Raw genomic sequence first — 23,072 nt, 5'->3', positions numbered from 1 at the left:
TCAATTATAGCTAAGGGTTGGAAGTGTGCAAGAGAGGACAGGGAAGCTAGGTTAGATTGGGGAAAGGACTGGAAATGTTAAAGTGGGACTGGGAATGTCCATGTTGATCTTTCATACTGATCTGTCCCTCTCCTGATTCCACTGTTCACTATGGACTGACAACTGATTCCAGAGAAAATTGAAACCTTTTTATAATATCATGGTTGCATCAAGAATTCCAGGACTCTATATTCACTACTGGAACCATGTTTTATAGACTAAGTATCTTGTAGTTGGTCATTCTTCAGAATTGGCCCTTTTACATCTGTAAATGATTACTCACCTACCATAAAAAAGCAAAAGTTGCTGAGAAAACCTAAAAGAGTATTACAGTGAGATTTTTTTCCTCTTTCTATAGAAATCCCCATGATTTGTGGTAGTTTCAAAACAGCGTGGCAGTACCAAGGACAATGTCACCATTTCACATCTCGTTTATTAGAAAAATTGGGTTTACATAAAATATTACTTCAGAACTAATCATGGAAGAAGATTAAAATGCTGAAGCTTTTTTTTTCTAATAGAAACTATACCTAACTTTCAAATCAAATGTCAGTTGATTCAGAGAAAGAAGGCCCAGACAGCTGTGGGTATTTTTAAAACCAGAACCATCCAATTGCACAACTTTTATAGAAGAGGGTCCTGGCACAGGTGTTTATAATCTCTTAGAAGGCTTAAAAAGTACCTGTGGTTACATCAAAATAAAGTCTATTTTAATCACAGTCTAACTCATAACAATGATGATATTAATCAATGATTAAAACACCCAGCATTATGTAGTAAGCAGACCACTCATTAGTCCAACTTATTTCTTCTTCTTTCTCGGAAACACTCTTCAGTTGCATTTATTCCTCTTCAATTTGCCTTTTCTGTTAAGACTACAGTATTTTTGTACCTATTTTTTCTTCTTCTTTTTTAATGCTTCCCCAACTCCACTGGGTTCTAAATGTGTAAACAGACTATGGTTCACTTGATTTCACTGTGAAATCTTTACTTGGTTAATTGTCTGCCTTTGTAAAATTAAAAGAAAAACAGAGTTAAGTCAATGAGTAGTTGAAAACTTCAGGCTCTGAGGACTCTGTCTTCCAAGTTCTGATAGAATCCACAGTCTTCTTTCAGTCATACTTTAGCAGCAAAGTGAATTTTTTCTAAATAAACTTTTTACATGATTTTTAAAAAATTAGAATGAGACATGTCCCTGTTGAAACCTAGTTCAGGAAAACTGAAATTGAAATTAGTTTCTATGTGATAGTAAAGAGTTCAGTAGAAAAAACTATAATATTTTCTAATAGTAAAAAATTCAGTATATTTTTGAGCACTGAAATGTGTGGATGCTGTGCTGGTTTGAAAAGGTTTATGCACCCTAGAAAAGCCATGTTTTAATCCTAATCAACCTTGTGGGAGCAATGGTTTCTCCTAATCCCTCTTCAGTACTGTATGTTGGAAACTTCAATTAGCTTATCTCCATGGAGATTTTTATGACTTAATCAAGTGTGAGTAAAGATGTGTCTCTGCCCATTCCAGGAGAGTCTTGATTGGTTTTACTACAATCCTTTAAAAGAAAAAGCATTTTGAAAAAGCTAGAGAACAGCAAGAGAGAAAGCCATGAGATTCTGAAAGAGCAGAGAATGCAACAGGACCATGAAGCAGAGAGTTCACCAACCAGTGACTTTCGGAGATGAAGAAGGAAAATGCCTCCCGGGGAGCTAGAGAGGAAGTTAGAAGATGACTCTGTGCTCACCATGTGCCTTTCCAGATGAGAGAGAAACCCTGGTCGTGTTTGCCATGTGCCTTTCCACTTGAGAGAGAAATCCTGAACTTCATCGGCCATCTTAAATCAAGGTATCTTTCCCTGGATGCCTTATATTGGACATTTCTATAGACTGGCTTTAATTGGAACATTTTCATGGCCTTAGAACTGTAAATGAGCAACTTATTAAATTCCCCTTTTTAAAAGACACTCCGTTTCTGGTATATCGCATTCTGGCAGCTAGCGAACTAGAACAGATGTGAATTCCACATTTCAAATAAGGGAGGCTTCTCCAAACCAGTTACAAATGTTGAAATAACACACTCTTCATTTTTTAAACTGAGCACTGTTAAAGAAAATTGAGTAATCTTCAATGTTATCAGTCAACCTTCTGAAAGATTTACAAAACTACAACACTGATTCTCCAAGCATTTAGTAACTCTTACTATGTATGTAACTTTATGTTATATGAAGATGACAATATCAAAGAATGTTAGATAAAAGGATTCTCTTTCTACAAGAAAAGACACCTGAGAGTGATTATATCCTATTGAGAGGAAGACACAGAGATTTATCTAACTTGGAAGAAGAGTTTGTTTCCAGAGTAAGTGGTGCTGACTTTGGATAGAATGTCACATTTCCACCTCCAAGAAACTAGCAGAAGTAAGAAAATATTATGTTAAAATCAATGATGCTGTTAAGAATTACTGATTGCATATGTAGAATGGAATGATTTCTAAATGTTGTGTTAATTTCTTTTTTTCTTTAATTAATAAAGAAAAAAACAATGATGCTGAAAGATTCATTTGTAGTTGTTCTCCAGGGTGTATTGAAGGGAATGCAGAAGCAGTGGGAACAAGAGGAAACAAGTTAGTATGCTACTAAAACAGGGCAGGAATATATGATGATTATTTCCAGGAGGAATAGAAAAAATTGAAATATATGGCAGAAAGCTTTCCAGAATGGAATTGATAAGACTTTTAAAAAATCCTTATTAAAGAAATTGTTGTTTTTATAGCACAAGCATGCATAAAATAAAATATTTCCATTGATAATACTTTTTAAGGAGAAGAAAGAATGAAAGAAGATTTTGAGTCCTAGTGACTAGAAAATAGTAGTTCATTGTGCTAAGAGAAATAGAATGTTTGGGAATGGAGTAAATTTTGGGAAGAGGGAATGAATTCCATTTTGATTTAAAGGAAAGGAAAGATTATATAAATAATGATGCTTTAAAATCTATGGAAGAGTTTCCACTAAGTGATTAGTCTAGATGTAGAGACTTTTAAGCCACAATATAGAGTTTGTTTTGGAACTATTGAGAAAATAGATATGGCTATTTCAATTTCTCAACAACAAATCCATCAACCTTCCTGCAGCTATTCCCATCATCTATCTTTTGTTTTATTATAATGGAGGATATATATCTGCTCCTAAGAACTATACTCTCTATCCTCTTACCTCAATTAAACTTCAATACTCCGTTCCTACATTTATGCTCTTTCTTTTGAATCAACGTTTTCTTCATCATTACTGGATCATCCCAATGACATGTATGTATCTATAAATATTCTCCATCCTCAAAACACTCCACCAGTTCACTTAAAGTATTCTTATAAAGATGATTAGTAACTTTCACCTTGTCAAACCCAACTTCCAATATTCTGTCCTCATCGTATTTGCCTTCTCAGCAGTATTTGATATAGAGGATTTGGTCTTTCTTGAAACAATTCCTTGCTTATGTATTTTTAATACTACATTGTCCTTAGAGGCTCGATTCTCAGTCCCCTTTATTAGCTGCCCCCGAGAATGCCCTACAGTTGTGTCCTTGATCCACTTTTCTATTTATGTTCTATACCATCCTTACTATTTAAAATATCATCTAGGAGTTGATGACTTCCCATTTACATCTCCAGCACCAGCTTCTTTGTGCTCCAATGTCATGTCTCTGCCGATTACTCTACATTCTGCTCTCCTTTTTCACCCTTACTCTGATCCCTAGAATTATGCATGCTGAAGAGGACTGGCTCACTTGCTCTCTGGGTTCTGGTTGGGTTTAGCTGAAGAGGAAAAACAAAAAGGAAATTTGGGGATGGGAGGAAAGAGGCCGGGCATTAACCTCTGTTCTGTCTCACTGCTTTGCCATGGTTCCTGCACTGCTATGTTTCTCATTGACTACTGTACTTGCAGGATGCAATTATTTTCTTCAGCAATTGTGAATTATTGGCATCTTCCCCAAAGCTAGGATAGCAGAGCTGTGGCGGTTGTATTCTGCTTGTCTCGGGGAGACCCCAGTCTCCTGTGCAGCATCAATACTAAGCAAATGTCCTATGTAGAAAAGTAGCTGTGTGTTTAGGGGTCCTCTAGAGTCTCATCTGTCGTGTCAGCTCATGTGGTCATTGAAAGCGATGCCCTGTGTAGCTTTCTCTGTCTAGTCTAAACCTGACTTTCAGCCTGTGCCTGTGGGTGACACGTTTCCAGGGAAGAAAATGACCAGTGTTCTTGGCACACCTGTAGAGGATTTTCCACCACTGAATTTTAGTTTACTTAGTCCTCTTTGCTTCCATCACTCACTAATATTTTTAAAGTACAATTATTTGGTAATTTTTTCCCCTAGTTATTGCAACAGGAGCAATGGCCTGCTACTGCCTGCTATGTTCTACTCAGAAATAGTATTCTGAATTATTATAGATTCAGTGAAAATATGATAGATTGTGAGATTCCAAACCGAGTTGATTTTTGTTTTCAGCCTCTGGAAGGCATATGTGTGAGCACTGCTGTTTTATATCTTTGACAGGAAATGACACCGTTCCTGTTTTGAAAGAAAGGCTACTCATTCACTATGATACCACTTGCAGTGTCTTCAAAAACGGGAAAAGAGTAAGTAGTCAACCTTAAATGGAGCAAATGTATAGGAAGAGCCAAGGAAAGTTTACAGGAAAGTCCATTTGAGTGTATTGCTAAGTTTACTGTTCTATCCACATGCTAAGGACCTATGGTCGTTTGGTGCTATCTACAGCAGAAAAATGTGTTCTTCATCTAAATCCACTCCTGTGGATGTGAAACCATTGTAAGTAGAACCTTTTGATGAAGTTCCTTCAGTCAAGTTGTGTCCCACCTCAATCAGGACGGCTGTTAATCTTCTTATTGGAGTCACTTATATGAGGAATGAAATTCTGGCAGATGAGAGAAAGTCACATGAAGCAAGAAGCTGAAAATCAACAGAACCAAGGAGAGGCCACCATGTATATTGCTATGTGACAAAGGGACCAAGGACCAAGGATCACTAGCAGCCAGCCCCAGAGTGCCACTATCTTTGGGGAGAAAGCATAGCCTTGATTATGCCATGATTTAGGCTTTTCCTAGCCTGAGAACCATAAGCCAATAAATTCCCATTGCTTAAGCCAATCCATTGCATGGCATTTGCTTTAGCAACCATGAAACTGAAACAGGACCCAAGCCTGATGTATCTGATTTTTGCAATTCATTTTTACTTATAAAGTCCCACCTAGCTACTGTGAAAATTAATCTTATTGAGTAGTTTGATTAGGAAGGTTATATCATTTAATCTTTAAAGCAAATTTATGAGATTTATAAAAGTACTCCAATTTTAGGTAAGGATTGGAAGCTTGAGGAAATTAAATAACTTACCTAAGATCACTGAGCTAATACATGGTGGTTAACAGAGGACAGAAATTCTTCCCTACTCTATGTTCAAGCCCTGTCTATTTCTATTCTCTGAACTGAAGAGCAACTCTGTCTTGGGAAGTCAGCTTTCTTCTCTTTACTAATGGTTTAATTCAGTGATGTCTTCTCATAGTTGTTACTTCACGCCCTGAAGGTCTCCGGAGGCCTGGCAGTACCAGCCCTTATCTTATTGGGAAAAGACTTTTCATTTCCCTTAGCTCCTCTTTCATTATCTCCTATCTAAAGCAATTTTCTCCACTTTGCTTTTTTTTCTGGTCTCAGTGATGAGACATTTTACATCCCAGCTAAGAATTTTTTGTTAATCTATAAAATTAGAGTTGCATGTCTTGGAGCTCTGCTTCTAATTTTCTTTTCAGAAAAGAAAAGAGACACATATACTATATTCCTTCCTTGGGGGTTTCATCTTCAAGTCACTTGAAACAAAGGATGGAGCTATCCAACAGAGAATGTTTTGGTTCAATAGCTGTGCGATCCTGGGCGAGTTACATAATTACAAATTGGTTTTATCTCACTGTATAAAATGGGAAAAGTATTACCTGACTTTGTTTTCCTCACAGTGATAAAATTAGGACAAATAGCACTTGTGGAATTTTGTGTATGAAACTTTGAAAAGGGAAGTATTAGAAAAATAGGCTTGAAAGTTGTTATAAATAAATGTGCGGTCTAAATTCATGATGATTAAAAACTTTTTATGGCAGTCTCTTTTCTTTTGTCTTCCTGGCTCCACTGACTTCAGATTCCTTGCTTGCCATGGCATTATCATTGCAACCTTTCTATAAGGACCCCAGAAAAGAATTAAGACCCACTCTGATTTAGTTAGACCACATCTTAACTGAAGCAACCTCATCAAAAGGTTCTGTTTGCAATGGGTTCACACTCACAGGAATGGATTCAGATTAAGAACATGTTTTTCTGTGGTACACAATGCCAAGCTGTCACATGTATGTTTCATCCTTTTAAAATAGAACCAAGATTTTATAGAATTAGTTATACTATTCCTTACACATTGGCTCTGTTCCTTCTGCAGTTGTTAATTCTTTTTTACATTGCTACAAGAAGATAAGATAGCTGTCAAAGTTTGGGTTCCCCAGGAAACAGACTCTGAGAAGAAGATTTGCATGCAAGAAATTCATTAGGCATTATTTTTGGGATCAGCACCTACTTGGGACTGAGGAAAGTAAGATTGGACAGATGGAGAAGATGGGTTGAGCTTTAGTCACAATAAAGGTATCTGCCTATTCTGTGGTATTACTGGAGTTAAAACTGTCTTTCAGAATTTACCCATGTTGATGAAAGGGGACTGTTCCTTTTAATCTTTTATCTACTAGTTCTGTTATGCAGGCTGCCCCACCCCCCGACCTGAAGAAAGGGTGTGATCTTCAGCTGAGAGTTATTTCCAGAAGGCTCTTAGCTGCAAAGTGTCAATTTGCAATCTTAAGGTGGGGGAATGAGTACTTCAGTCTTGAAGTGGGTTTGAGTGGGAGCAATTATGATTAACACATATATAGATAGTGTGGTTTAAATAATTCATTACATGCAAATCTATATTATGTCAATTAGGTTGACCTATATGAAATTGTCATTTCTGTAGTACAAACATTGTTGAATATTGCCAAATTAATATGGTACATAATCTAATAATTACATGATCATAAGGGTAGGGGATTGTGTGAAACCATACAAAAATGGAATAATTAGTAGATTGACTTAGGGGATTGAATAACGTCCCCCATAAAAGGCATGTTCAGGTTCCAACCCCTGGTCCTATAAGTGTGGACCCATTTGTAAATAGGACCTTAGGAGTTGCTATTAATTAAGATGTGCCCAAATTGAATGAGGGCAGGTCTTAATTCAATATGGCTGACATCCTTATAAGCAAAGGAAATTGGACACTGAAGGAAGAGAAGCCACAAAGGAAAGCTAGAAGTCTGGAGTCAAATGGAACCTGGAAGAAAAAGGATAGGACATTGCCATGTGGCAGAAAATCCAAAGAACCTGAAAGATCACCAGCAACCAGCTCCAGAACTCCCAGTTGTTAGGGGGAAAGTATTAAACTGCTGATGCATGTATTTTGGATTTCTGGCCTCAAAACTTTGGGCCAATATATTCCCTGCTGTTAAGCCCAGACACTGCATTAGCAGTTGGGGAACTAATACCATACCACAATAGATCAAATCGTTGTTTATACCATTTTATATTCGATAGTACTATATCAAATAGTCAACTATTTTTAAAACTTTTATTGTGGCAGCATATATAAAACATAAAATTTCCCATTTTAACCACTTTTGAGTGTTATTAATTACATTGAAAATGTTGCTCTACTATCACCACCATCTGTTATCAAATGCAATGCACTTGTAATAACTATTTAATGTCCTTATCTATTAATTCTGTTATCTTTATCATTTCTGAGGAATTGCAATTGATTGATTTTCCTCTTTGTTGTGATTGTATTTTTCTGCTTACCTGGTTATTTTTTATTAGATCTTTTGAGGGTGCTAGATTTTGGTATTACTATAGATATTTTTGTGAGTTTTTTTTTCTGGGAGATGTTATGTTACGTGGAAATAGGGTGCTGATTTCAGGTCTTGTTTTTAAGCTTTCCTCTGATTCTTCCATGTGTTTCTTTCCTTGACCACCTGTAGTTTCATCACACACATGCATTTATCATTACTCAGTGAAACACTGAAGTGAAACCCTGTGCAGAACTCTAGGGCTCTTTCTCTGCAGCTCTTTTTCCTCTGTTATTCTTTCTTGATTACCTTATCTGCTTTAGTCTCCTGAGCTGGATCTTTGTCTCCTCAGCTCAGGGGGACTGCCAGGCTCTGTCTCGTTCTCCCACTCTATGTTGTAGCCTGGACTCTTTCCCTAGGTAATAAACTATGCAATTGTAAGGCTCATTTCATTTGTTTCCTGTCTCTCAGGGATCATTGTTCTTCATTATCTGATGTCTGGAGAGTTCTAGAGTAGTAAATATATGAATAGAGAGCCTCCAAGCTTGGTGATACTCTTAAATTTAGTGAACATACTTCTCTTGTATGTATCATCTTTACGTTGATGTAACTGTTACCTATTCCTAACCTCCTTCATGCTGTGACATTACATGTTCACAGCAACTCATTTATAACAAATGTTTTATTCTTCATTCATACATTCAATTACTATTTTGAACCTCAGGGCACTATTATGCTGATTTAACTACAATTTATTGATGAATATGATATAATGATTATACTGATCATCAAAGGATCTGAATTTGTGTTGACATGTTAGACCTTGTCTCTAGAGTGATGGCATTTGAGGTTTGAAAAGAAAGACAAAAGCTGACAAATTGCCTCACTGATGGTCAGTTAGTCTGGAGTCAACTAATGCATCACTGTCAGTCAGGGGCAGCCCTTGGGAGAGTAATTTTAAACCTCTTATTCTTAGCCACACTTTTCAAAATCCAAAACCCTGAACATGGTTAAGGAAGTACTGTTTGCTTTATTAGTGTACTTTTATCAAATGGTAACTCTCAAATTTGGTTGTGTCACGGGTAGATCAGGAAACTCATTTTTGATATATACACCAGTTTCCCATTCTTTTCATTGTAGTAAATAACAATTATGTTTGCAATAATTTGACCAAATAAAAGAAGCCTTGCTATATGCATATATCTGAAAATGAAAATCACTTTGAAAAGACAGATTTCATGTAGTGATGCTTTAGTGCTGTGATCTGGAAAAGGAGAAATTCAGGGAAGTACAGTGAATTAAAGCAAGGTTGCTTATCAGAAGACATCATGCTATACTCACATAGGCAGAACACTTTATGCCAATTTTTCATTTGTTTCACATACCAGTGATTAAAATAAATATGACCCCAGGTAACACCAATACCAATTTTTTCCATCAGATTTGGAATAGAAGTAATTTTATACTGCTAGTAAAGGTAATAATAACAACTAATAATAAAACTGAAATAGATTTAAAACCATTTTAGATATAGACTTGATCTAATCTTTACCATAATCCTTGAAGACTATTCATGATTTTTCAAATTCATGCTTGTTCCACTGTCCTAAACTACTTCTCAAAATTGCTGCCTTGAAGGACTAAATAAAGTTGTCAGTGCTTGGAGGTGCCATTACCTGAAGTGTATTGAGCACAGTGCACCGTGAAGACTTTCTCAGTAAGCGCAGAGAGAAACTTTCCCACACAGATCAAGTTTTCCTCCTCTTGGGTGGTTCTGAGGTCTCTCTTGCTGTGCTTCTTCTTTGTCTCTATGCCTTCCCCAAATTGAAATCTGGCTCATGGCTTATCTCACAGGTGTGGAGCCCACAGCTGATAACCAAAGCTTTCCTCTGGCAATTTCTCTTCTATAGCTAAAATGTTAGTTTCTAGTTTTCTACCCCCCCCCCCCTTTGTTCAATTGCTTTTGTTTCAAAGGCCACGTCTCCTATAACTTATCATTTTGACTGGCCGTGCACTTCACCTCATAGAAATTTTCATCGGTGTATGAAACTGTAGTTTTTTCAACAGTGCATTAAGACCTTGTTCCAACCCAGCTCTTGGAGGGCTTGGGTCAGGGCAGCCCGAAGACCAGAGGACATCCCAGGCATGAAATTAGATGTGAATTCTAATTCGAACTTATGAACAGGAAAGACTCTTCCACAGTGGTGGCTGGTCATGTAAATGGAAGCTAGTGTTCTGCAAAGGGGGTGTGGGGAGCGCAAGGTCTCATAAAGGTTTAAGACAAGGATGTGTTCAGCAGGATCTCGTGACACAAGAGTTTGGAGTTTTGTTATCAACAGTGGTCAAGGGAGGCGGGTTTTAATGCTATACGTTCTTCCAACACCAACCCCTCAGGAGCCTTGATACCTTAATTTCTGTCATTGTAGGTGGCTACATTCAGTAATTTATTCTCAATACGGAGGAGGGGCCTGGGCCCTGGGTCTCCACAGTCCACACCCACGCAGCAGACTACATTGACCACAGGACAGACATTGTGTCTATATGCCAATTTGCAAGGTTCACAGTCTCAGGAAGGCCAGTAGCACCAGAAGATGATAAGTCAGTGCAAACCCAACATTGGAGTCAATTGTGGGAATGAGTTACCACTATTGGAGGTGTTTGCTAGGATGCTGACTGAGCACCCTGACCAAATGGAAAGCCTACCTGCTATAGTGCAGCATTTTTAGTACCAGCCCTCTGAGTGCAGAAATGCATGAGATTCTCAGACCAGTGTCCTATATGGAAGATTCAACAGCTAAAGTTGTTGCACCTGAAATAGCTATTGAAATGTCCACTATAGAAGGCACAGGTATCATACCTGGATCTGGTTGGTACACTGTTGGGTCTACTAATGGGCAGAAGATATGCTAACTATTGGTACTGGCAGCCTTTTCTAATTAGCATGTACAAAGGTTTTAGCATTTGGGCTAAATGAGGAACAAAGGGTTTCTAATACCTCAGCAACCCAACAAGCCCATTAGTTGTTTTGGCTTATGTGGCATAGGAAACATTTTACCTTATCAATTACTGCAGAAAGAACAATTTTTGTCTTATCCAACTATGCAACACTTAAGAATTATACAGGGCAGCCAACATATTGCAGTTTGTCATGATTAATTGCCCATTCTGGACTCTCAAGGTGAGACATCAATGAGCCTGAGGTTTCTTTTAGTTCTGTGAGAGAATGACTAGTTAATATGACATCATCAATATAGTGAAATTGACTTTTTCACTTGGCCAAATCCTTTGCTAGAGGCTGTGGCAGAAGGTCAGGCTATGTAAATAGCCCTGTGAGAGCACAGTGAAAGTTCTTTGTTCTCTCTCCCAGGTGAAAGCAAAAGCAGGTTGACTGGCCTTATGTAAGGGAATACTAAAAAAAAAACAGTTAAATTTAAAACAAAGTGATAATGACATAATTGAGTGCTAATTCTTTATAGTAAAGAGGCAAGGAACCTATAGAACCTCTGCATTTTACTTTACCCTTTTACTTTTTTACTTTACCCTTTGCTTCCCAATTTCACATAATTCAGTGGTAGTTTAGTCCCATATGGTAACTAAGCTCTTTTGGTAAGGAGGGGGTGCGGGGGCTGCTGTAGCAATAGCAGCACTCTTCCTCATTGGAAGGTGTGGGTACTGAATATGTTCTGCCTTAACTTCTTATTAGATAAGAGGATGAATAAGCTTCCTTTCATCATTTTCAATATCCTAGTCTGACTGGGGCTTATCATCATCTGAAGAGAAACCAACAGGATCCTATGTTTTAGGGTTCCTGCCAGGGGAAGTCAGGATATGCCTCACTTATCCCTTGGGCAGTCTATACCCTCTTACTCTAGCATACTGGCATGCCAATATTTCTAAATTCCCATCTACATAATGCAGTTTCTCATTCAATGAGTCTTTCAAATCTGTTCGGACTATATGCAAGTCCTTTTCTAACTTCAGTTCTTCTTTTAGGTAGTGAATCACTGCTTTAGCAGCCAGGACCTTTTCTGTGGCTGAAAATGGGCTCTTCACAGGGCCCATGGGATGGCTACAGCAGCCTGACAGCTCTCCTTTTTCTTACAAAATCTAACTGTCCCACAGTCTGCTGCAGGAGTACTAACGCTAGGACGGTAGTCACCTCTCTCCACATAGACGTCAACTTGGGATTTCCCCCATAGATTCTCCCTTTCCAAGACTTGTGCCTGATATGGCCAGTTGCTCTTTGGTATCCTGGCTGGCTCATTAATTATTCCAACTAAGGTCTTGGAGGGCTTATGTCTGTAGCTCAAAGACGTAAGGATCTCTCAGGTACAAAGTTAGGCATAAATATCAATTAGGACTTACAAACAGGAGGGGATCTACCATGGTGGCTGCCAGCCATGGAAAATGGAAGTTAATGTTCTGCAAAGGGTGGGGGAGTGCAAGGGCTTATAATGTTTAGGAAAAGGGTGTGTTCAGCAGGGTTGAATGACACAGGGGTTTGGAGTTTTGTTATCAACATAATCAAGGGAGGGGAGTATTTTAAAAATATTTTTTATTGAGAAGTCTTCACACACAAACAGTCTATCTGCAGTATATAATCCATGGCTCACAATATCATCACATAGTTGTGTATTCACCACCATGGTCATTTTTAGAACATTTACATTACTCCAGAAACAGAAATAAAAAGAAACAAGAAAAAACTCATGCATCCCATTCCTCTCATTGATCACTAGTATTTCCAATCTACTCAAGTTTTTTTTTTACCACTTATCCCCTGCTTATTTATCTATTTATTTTTCCTTATTATTATTATTTTTTTACTCATGTGCCCATACCCTAGATGAAAGGGGCATCAGACAGCAGTTTCATAATCACCCAGTTATATTGTTAAAGCTATATATTTATACAATTGTCTTTAAGAATCAATGTTACTGGAATGCAGTGCCAACAGTTTCAGGTACTTTCCTCTAGCCACTCCAATACCCCATAAACTAAAAAGGAATATCTATATAATGCATGAGAATAACCTTCAGGAAAAACTCTCAACTCTGTTTAAAAGCTCTCAACCACTGAAACTTTATTTTGTCTCATTTCTCTTTTCTTCCTTTTGGTCAAGAAGGCTTTCTCAATTCCATGATGCTGGGTCCTGCATTGCCAGGGAGATTTATACCCATGGGAGTCATATCTTGTTTAGGAAGCAGGGCAGTGAATTCACCTTCTTAGCTGGCTTAAAGAGAGAGGCCACATCTGAGTAACGAAAGAGGTTCTCTGGGAGTGACTCTTAGGCAAAGTTATAAGTAGGCCTAGCTTCTCTTTTGCAGGAATATAGGGTCAAACCTCAAGACTGAAGGCTCAGCCTATTGAATTGGTTGTCCCCACTGCTTGCAAGAATATCAGGAATTTCTCAGTTGAAGAAATTCAATATGTTATCCTTTCTCCCCAGGGCCCCAAGGGGACTTTGCAAATAATTTTTTATTCTCTGCCTAAATTACTCTGGAATATATAGGGAATAACACTAATCTGTACAAACCAACAAGATCTCATGCTCTTTTCAAGATTCTAAGTAATTATGATGTTCAAATAAACTGATCATACAAGTTAAATTAGACAATGCACCACCCAAATGATAAATTTTGCACCAAATAAACATTTCTCCCCTTGTCTCACACAGAAATTGAAGATTTAAATATGAACTACATCATCCTTTACCCTGTATTCTTACTTACCTTAGTCCTATCCAGATCAGCTTCATTCATATCTCTAGTCAAAGACTGTTCACTTTTTCAACTTTTTAAACTGTTGCTGTATGGAGTAATGCTGACTTTCATAGCTTCAGACCTCTAACTTTGAGTCTCAGGTATCACATAAATAACAAAAGTTTATGGGAATGACCAGGTTATACACAAATGGCTCAGTATCTCAGAATTTAGAAATAACATTCAACACTCCAGGATGGATGTGACCGCTATAAGAGCTTACAATCTAGGACCCTTTGCAATAGGCCCCAACTTGACTTTAGTTGTCTGAGTTTGTATATTATAGTTATTGCATATGAATGAAGCATGATAATTTTTGTCTTTGCATTTCTGACATCTCATTCAACATAATTGCCCTTAAGTTTCATTCACCCGGTTGCATGCCTCACAACTTTATTTTTTCTTGCAGTGGCTCAGTAGTTTGCTGTATATATATACCACAGTTCCCCCTTCCATTCCTCAATTGTTGTACCTGTAGGCCACATGGGAGGGAAGTTTTAGTGCTATATATTCTTCCACCTCCATGTCCCCAGGAGATTCCTAAATTAAGGTTTTAATTTCTGTCCTTGTCATTGTAGGAAGCTACGTCCAGTAACTTATTCTCAACATGGAGGAGGGGCCTGGGCCTTAGGTCTCTTCAGAACTTACCTAATTTTAAGTATGATTCAATGCCTTATGATCTTATGAGGTTTTATGGATTTGCCTGGTGAGTTGCATTCCTTATTGAATATCCCTGATCAAAAGTCACTCTATTTTTGGGCTTCAAACTTATCTCCTTTGCAATTATTTTGAGTATATTTTACAAATTTTAGAGTGCATTAGCATTCAAGATCACTTAGTAGGACCACACTGTGCAAAAGTGAGAATATCAGGACACTTTGATGGTAGTAATCTGGAAAACAAGTATGAAGTCAATTTTAATAACACTATTCCAAGGTGATTTATGAGAACCCAACCTCTAGTGGGGGTTTCCATTAGAAAAACAGTAAAATTTAGTTCTATGAAATCTAGGGGTTTTCTGACGTTCAGCTGTTAACACATCTGGACAGAAAAATTAAAAGCTATTTCATGAGTATCCTCTGTCAGTTTCTTTGCAGTGCAGGAAATAGGTTCAAAAAAAAAAAAAAAAAAAAACAGATGAGAAAGATATGCAATAAGCTAGGCAGGATGCCCTGCATATTAGTTTAGTTCATACCAGAGGGGCCATTTCTAGGAATCAACGGGTTGATTGTTTTCCACGTGATATATATGAAACACAGTGATGGGAGAATATCTGAATTCAATCAAATTCTCACGCGTTTTTGCTTATACAATCATATGTTCCTATATTTATCATAAATACTGACAGGCAGACATGAATCTGAATGCTGTATGTGTTTTCTCCATGTTTCCTTTAGTTATCGGTTGTGAAACATTTTAAGATACTCCATTTAGGTTTCACCTCCAATATGTCATGCTTCTAGTAAAATACCTCAAAAGACCTTCACCAGAGAGATAAGTAGGTTAAAAAATTTAACTAAAGTAATTATGACTTATAGATCTATAGAGCATAAAAAACAGTGTGCATGGGTAGTTCAGTGGTTGGAATGACTGCCTTTCATGCGGGGGACCCAGGTTCGATTCCTGGACCATGCACGCCCCCATCCCCCCAAAAAAACATTTTTCACATATGTAAAATGTCCCGACAGCATCGTGAAATATTCTTATATTTTCCATGAGAAAACTAATGTCAGAGATTGTTTTAAAAATCTGCTAAAGGTCACAAACTTAATGAGATATGACATATATGGAGAACTAACCTATGCTTTATAGGAGGAGCAGTTTTATGCAAGGAGGGGCTATCTTAATCTCCAAATACAGCTTCAAGAGGTTAAGTGACTTGCCTTAGTTTACACAGTTAGCATGTTTGTCAAATTTATGTCCAATTGCTGTCCATTCTACTACATTTTCATTCCCTGGGTCATTTCTTCCATCGGGACAGAGCTAGGATGACACTAACATACTCTGACTCCATTGCCCATAGGTATCCACCCTAAGAGGTATTAATTTAACCAATTAACTGATTGTTATAGAGGTAGCATAATCCCCACAACTGGAATTATTCCTTCTTTCACATTATTTATTAATCATAAGAGTAAAACTTCAGAAACCTTTGTCCCTGAGACATATCCTTGAACTAAAAGTGATAGGAGATGGTTTAATGGCTCAGCAATGAATGTCTGGAATACTTTTAGCCTCTGATTAGTTAAAATGGTGTCTTTAAGTATGAGCAGTTGTTAATATATTCATAAATGAGTATTAAACTTAAGTAAAATAAAATCTTTCCAGGGCATTCCCTTACATCTTTGGCAAAGCCTTGGCTCTGAGCAAGCCAAGAAAATCCTGCTATAGAAGTAGTGGTGGGTTACTCTAGAAGAACTACCCTCTGACCTTCCTGTACTATAAACTGAGATCAAATTTCCCTGCAGTCATCTTCAAAGGTACATGTATGAGATGTCGGTAGTTAATAGGATGTTGTATCTTCAGGGTCAATTCTCCTTCTCAGTCTCAGTCTTGAACTTCCCCAGTGACATCTGATGTGAGGGAAGTGTTCCAACTGACGGTTTCTCACATTCTTTCCCATGATGCAGACAACTTAGGCCATTTTCTCTTTGCCTACATAAGTGGCTCTAAACAGCATTTGGGAAATGCTATTATGAAAAGGTAGTGACCACAATTAGTCATAGGCTGCCTCGATCAAGAGATATCCACGCTCTCTCACCTCCATTTGAACATTGTTTACTAGGTGTTGGGGCTTCAGAGTAGAAACCTCAGTTGAATGCTCAAGTAGTAAACTCAAGCTGAAGCATAGCTCTTGAAAATAAAGCTATGGCTGAAGACAGAAATTATAAATGCGTGAATTAATGCTTGGGAATTTGTCTCTTCAGCTGTAGTGAAAATGCAACTGAAAATCTTAACCTTGAAAATTCAGGCTGAAAAATCCATTGCAAGCCATAGACACAATTATGAATTAAATGAAAATTGACTTGTAAATTCCTGCCATTTGTCTCTTTCTGAATTAACCTTTTCATCTGCTCTTCATTGATGAAGACTTCTGTAGACCTCCTGGACGGTTTTACAATTAAACATCCATTCCCTGTCTATTTTAATTGGCCACTGAGATGGATAAAGAAAAGCTACTTCAGGATGGGGTATCACTTCGACTTGTATTAGGAATAAACCATAAAAGGTTTATTCTGAAAAGTATTCAATTTTTGAATCTCTGAAGCTTTTCTTATGAGGAGATCTGCTTGACTATTCATTAGTTAGCTAAGTTCACATTGAGTATTTGTTACATGGAGGCTGAATGGACTATGATATGCAGCATTTAAAGGCAGCAGGTTTATGTGCAATGGTTTAAAGTTCTATAGCTGAATCTCAGGTCTTAAAGTGACACTGATGTGGATATCCATACCTAGAGAGCTCAAGGTAAAACCACAACTTCCTCACAGGAGGCCTCCTCCACTCCTCACAGTGGCTTCCAGGTGGCCCAAAAGAGGCTCACCATTTCTAACTAACTCTAAGTAGGGCATCAACTGGAGCAGGGCATTTTTTGTTTGTTTTTTTGTTTTAGCTTTAACATTTAGTTACTGGGAAGCAATTTTAAAGAGTTCTGAGGAAATCTTGGGGGTGGGGGTCAGACAACATTTTATGGTAAGGTATAAGGTCACCTGAAACTATGTTAATTTCTCTAGTAAATTCTTAGGGATTGGAATGTTACCATCATCATTTATTCAATTTAAAACATTTGATTTAGCACTCAAATGCACAGTATTGAAAAGAATGCAAAGATTTTTTGTTTGTTTGTTTAATTTACCCAATAGAGAAAGTGCTACATGCTAACTGTACTATTATGTTTAAGACATGGCAGAATAAAATCAGTGCTATTACAGAGGTACAGAAAAGGTGATAAGACTCTGAAAAGATGAAGAACTCACCATAAAGGCATCAACCTCAGTTCCCGGAAGTTACTTACTGTTACATACAGTTAGTGTTGACTGATACAGAAATGGTTTGATCAAGCTTTAATTGTAGATGCAGTAACTGTTGGGTTCAGCAAACTTTTAAATCTACATTGTAGTTTAAATAACAACACTTTCTGTTAATATATCAAAACCTGTGCTTTGGAAAGCCTGATTGAGTGTAAACCTAGTGATCTGTAGGGGAAAATAAAATTCAGATTCCTTAAGGGGTGACTTCTAAAAACTTCTTATTTTGATATAATTTTAGACTTTCAGAAGAGTATAGAAGAGTTACAAAGATAGTACAGAGTTCATATTTAATTTTCCCTGACCATGTTCCAAAGAGCAAAACTAAGAAATTAATATTGGTGCAATATTATTAAATAAACTATGGACTTTAGATTTCCCCAGTTTTTCCCCTAATGTCCTTTACCCTTCAGATGGGTAAGAAATTAGAAGTATTTGATAATAGTAACTGTTGATAAGGACATATTGGAACTTATATATTGGTACCAACACGGGCAAGTAATTTACAAATATCTAGAACTGCATTGCCCTGCTAGCCATTGGCTGTTGAGAACTTTAAATGTGGTGAGCCAAGCAAAGAAGTGCTATAAGTATAAAGTACATAGTCCATTTTTTTAGAATAAGCACAAAAAATATCTTATTAACAAGTTTTATGTTGATTACATTTTTAGATGAAAATATTTTGGATATATTCTATTAAACAAAATATATCATTTGCTATGTTTAATGTATTTAACGAGTTGTTTCTTTTTTACTTTTTTTACATGGGTACTAGGAAATTAAAAATGACCTTTAGGGATTACATTATATTTCTGTTGGACAACAGTGATAAAGAATTTAAAAGGAGCACTTACCCTAAGTCTCAGATATGTTAATTTAGAGGAATTCTCATACTTTTACATAAGGAGATATATGTAAGACCTTCATAACATTAATTTTTATAATAACATGAAATCAGGATTAACTTACATGCCTAACAATGGAGAACTACATTAAATTAAATTAAAATATTTATATATGGGAAAATTATGGAATAAAAATGAGTAATCTACATTTATAAGGTCAACATAGATAATATTTGCAAACAAATTGATTTTAAAAAGGCAAATTGTGCAAAATTAAGTATAATGTTATATTATTTTAATAAACAGTTTAAAAATAAAAAATACTGAAATCACTAATATATTGTTTATAAATATTGACATAGCTGATAAAGCATACAAACGCAGATGGGGGTTGAATTTTCCTGCATTTTGAAGACCACATTTTCACCCTTCACTGTATACAGACCCTTTGACTTGTAACTTCAACTTTGACTTGTAACTTGTAACTTCTTCCACTTCATGTACGCTGTACTTTTTTCATCTTGATATTGGGTTCTGCTGTGTGGCGGGCTTTAGCCAATAACATGAGGTGGAAATGGTGGTATGACAGTTCCCCAGCTTAGGCCTCAAGAGGCTTTGGTATTTCTCTTTACTTCCTTGTGTGTTCCCATTGCAAAGAGTGAAATGCCTGGGATAGTTGCCAGTCTTAGGGGAGACACACAGAATAGAGCCAAGATAACCTCAGCCAAGCCTAGACTTCATCAGCTTCTTCCCAACTGATCAGCAGAGCCTCTCTCTGGAGCCCACTTAGCTTAGCTGAATTCTCAGTCTTCTCTTAGGTCCATGAGAATAGATGACCATAGTTATACTTCACTATGTTTTGGAGTAGGCAACACAGAATTTTTCATTGTAGCAAATAACCGGTAGAGGAGATGTACGCTATAGTGTAGTATTTATATCTGGAGGTGGAGCAAAGTAAAATTTCTGTACTTGAATATCTTTCCCTTTAAAATGGACTCATAAAAATATGAAAAAATCAACATTTGTTTCATTTGGATGATGAATATATGTTTCTTTTTTAATTCTTCAAAGTTTTAATTCTTCAAAATTTCTTGGATATTTGAAATATTTTAGCACTTTTTAAAAGAGAAAATATTTTATGAGTAAAATTAAAGTTCTAGTTGCCCACTTTTTGTATTTTCTTTATTTGTGATTTTGCTGCAATATTCTCTGCTTTTTTTCACATTCATTTTCAGTTTGCTTAAGATTGTTGCAGTTTGTGTTTTGTTCAATCATTTTTTCTGGTTTAGTGTTTGATAGAGGTTTTTCACTTCTGAATAAATTCTTTTATTAATTGTCACATTAAAATAACACAGATGAGTTTAATGAACTTCTATGTTATGCCCAGCGTCTGTCATGATCTTATCTATAGCGTGGTGATGAACAGAGATCACTCTTTAATATATGGTTAAAGCTGTGAAACAATGACTAATAACTCATCTTTTTTTCTATAGCCTTTCAGATACAACAGTACATATGCAGCTAGAGATGGCTGAATTTTCCTGGTTTGGACGAGTAAAAGGTGAAGTAAGTGGAGCTTTTTCCCCAGCTGGTGCCCAGTTGTGTTCTGCTTTAACCTGTGAGAAAAAAGAAGCTGCAAGGAATCACGTCGCTACTCTAATTTGAAATCTGATAGAAATGAAAGAAAAAAAGTCATGTCAAAAATGAGCTTGCATCTTTGGAAAGATTTGTAGTTCCAACAAACTACCTTCCGTATTCTATTATAAAACTGTAAATTTGTAAACTTTTATAATAATATTATTCCAAACAAAAATCCCAATATTGGAGTCACAAATATTAACCCCCCCCCCAAGATTTTACACAGTTTGGTATGGGCTCCCTTTATATCTGATGCTATTCTTGTCAAGAGTGACCTAGGACAATATCGCCACTTTCTTTCAGAAATGAAGAATTTTCCCAGACCTCACTGGGAGTTTATGAAGTGGAGATTAAATTAGATCTACTTATTCCAGGCCACAGTCCTGTATTCGAGATAGTTCACATTATTCATGGGTTCCTCATTAGAAATGATTTTGAATAATGAGAAAAACGTTACAAGTTTATTGCTATTGGAAATTTTCAAGTTGTCCATGGAGGTGCTTTCTTTTTAGGAAAAAAACATAAAATGATTCATTCCCCACATGAACCTCTTTGGAGAGAAAAAAAACAACAAAAAACCAGTTCAAAGGGGATGTCCAGAGGATAGGTCTCTGGGGCTGCAGTGAACTGATTCTTAGTCAACAGGGGATTTTCGAAAACATTCTTAAAATTTAACTCAGAACCGCAACCATCAGCAGTTTCTGTCTTCCAGGTCAGAAACATTTACAAGTACAGCTTAAAATGGTAAGTATCTACAACTGCTTCTTAAGCAACAGTTTTCATCCCTTTAAGAGAATTGAACCTAAATAACTTTACATGATTAACTACTCATTTTCTGCAAAGGCTGAACTTCACAGTTACCTGAAATGAGGATAATAACAAATTATATATTATGATGTGTTTCAAAGAATTCAAGCTCCTCTGAAATATCATTTCTGTTTAATCAAAGGCCAAAGGAAGAATGGTGACCTTGCAGTCTCTCTACTCCAGGTTCTTTCCCTTTTAAATTACTAATGGGATTTTCCTTTTGCCGCTTATTTGCAAAAACGTCTCCACTTGGATTAGTTTATTTAATCGTTAATATGTCCTACATTAAATCATAATTGTGCACATGAATTTTGGAGAAACATTGTTTATTAGTTTGGCCTGAAATGATAGGTAGACTGAAAATGTCTCACACATTTATGGGATTGGTTCATGGTACTGGAGGTATTTATCTAGTCTATCAGACATTAGGTAAATACCACAGGAAAAATATTCGATAGAGAAGAACACAACTCCCCTGTTAAAAAATATATAGAAAATATGATTTCATAACCACCCATAGTAAATCATTATGGCCTTTAATCATAATTTAAAATGAATGAATATGAAGATTTTTAGAAAAAAAATTCTTATGATTTGATTGGATATCAGTGGATATAACAAGAGGAGAAAAAGAAAAAGGGTTAGATAAATCTCATTCTCCTTTTCTCATTCCCTCTTACTGTGTCCATGAGGATACACTGTGGGAAACAGAAACTGTGCCAGTCATTTTAAGCAAGAAGGACTTTAATACAGGAAATTTTGTGCTTATACACTTTTTAGAAGTGATAAAAGCGATGATTCTAGGCTTGGCCTCTAGGAGTGATTTCTGAGTAGTAGGAAGCCACTACCTCTGAGCTGTAAATTAAAAAACAATTGCTGGAGCTCTGATGCAGACATTAGAACTCTGGAATTAAGACATTGCCACACTTCCACTGCAACTGCCCTGCAAACCATAAGGACACTGAAGAGTAGATTTCCACAGCTACAGTCTAAGCATTGACTCTTGACACCCAGGAAGCTATAGCATGGATGCTGGAACTTTGCTCCAGAAGCATCTCAGTTTCCACAACCTTGTTTGTAAGCAGAAATAAGAAAATATCTTTCACCTTGCTGCTTGTTTTCAGATCTCCTAATCAGCACGAATGCATTTTCATCCAGAGCTAGAGCTACAAAAGGGTCTTTGTGTCATTTCATTTTCCTACTTTTTCTCTCTGTATGAGTATGTACTTTGTACCATGAAACACGCTAAGCATTGTTAGAGTTTAAAAATTAACCCATTATTTTATGCAGATCACCGTCTAGAGCGAGAGACAGATGAATAGTTACTTTCCCAAGGTTAATGAGATAATGGAATTGTGCCTGCCAGGTTTTGGAAGCATAAATGAAGTGAACTCTAGATGGAATCAGAAAACCTGTCACAAAAAATGATGCTAATGCTGCTGCCTATTGGAAGATAAATATGAGATTGACCAGTGAGGATGAGAAGGAGGCAGTCCTCACAGATAGAAGGAATAGGTAGTGTAAGAATGGAGGTTTAAGAGAGTTTGGTGGAACTAAGGGAATAGTAAATTTTTCAGTAAAGTCCTAATATAAGGGTAAGTTGCTCTAGAGCTGAAAATAATAGTTGGAGACAAGACTTTACTTAGTATGAGGCTCCAACTCCTCCAAGAACCATAATATCTAAATAAAATGTCATTTGGTCTTTCTCCAACTTTGCATTGTAGTTGCTATAGGTCTTAAGTCTAGGCCTATGATACCCCAAGACCAACCTCCCTGATAAATACTTTTCCTCTGAGTGTCTAATTTTGTATTTATTTCATTAAGCTTAAAAATACATAGAATTCTAAATGCCTTTAGATTTATGTGCATAAATATTTGATTTTCAGTTCTTTTAAGAAATATTATCAAGTTTTGTCCTGGACACCATATTCAATAGAGGAAGAACAGATGATTATGTCTGTGAAGAAGAATCTTTAATGGGGAAACAAGCCTGCAGGCAATACCAGTATAATAAGACAGGTATTTATCTGAAGAAATAATGAACA

At 36.7% G+C, this 23,072-nt stretch overlaps 1 long non-coding RNA gene across 3 annotated transcripts; it reads left to right on the top strand.

The window, feature by feature from the left end:
• Positions 1-1,511: 1,511 nt before the first annotated feature.
• LOC143678935 (uncharacterized) lies at positions 1,512-21,267 on the top strand. 3 transcript variants are annotated; one of them, XR_013173487.1, is made up of 4 exons: positions 1,903-2,449; positions 4,581-4,663; positions 20,076-20,148; positions 20,933-21,267. It is a non-coding gene; the product is annotated as an uncharacterized LOC143678935 (long non-coding RNA). The 3 variants fall into 3 exon arrangements; XR_013173486.1 differs by lacking the exons at positions 1,903-2,449; positions 20,933-21,267 and adding an exon at positions 1,512-1,878 and having other exon boundaries at positions 20,076-20,397; XR_013173485.1 differs by lacking the exon at positions 20,933-21,267 and having other exon boundaries at positions 20,076-20,397.
• Positions 21,268-23,072: the final 1,805 nt, after the last annotated feature.

This window comes from Tamandua tetradactyla, chromosome 4 (genome assembly GCF_023851605.1).
Source record: "Tamandua tetradactyla isolate mTamTet1 chromosome 4, mTamTet1.pri, whole genome shotgun sequence".
NCBI classification, from domain to species: domain Eukaryota; kingdom Metazoa; phylum Chordata; class Mammalia; order Pilosa; family Myrmecophagidae; genus Tamandua; species Tamandua tetradactyla.
This window is presented reverse-complemented; position numbering and strand designations above follow the sequence as displayed.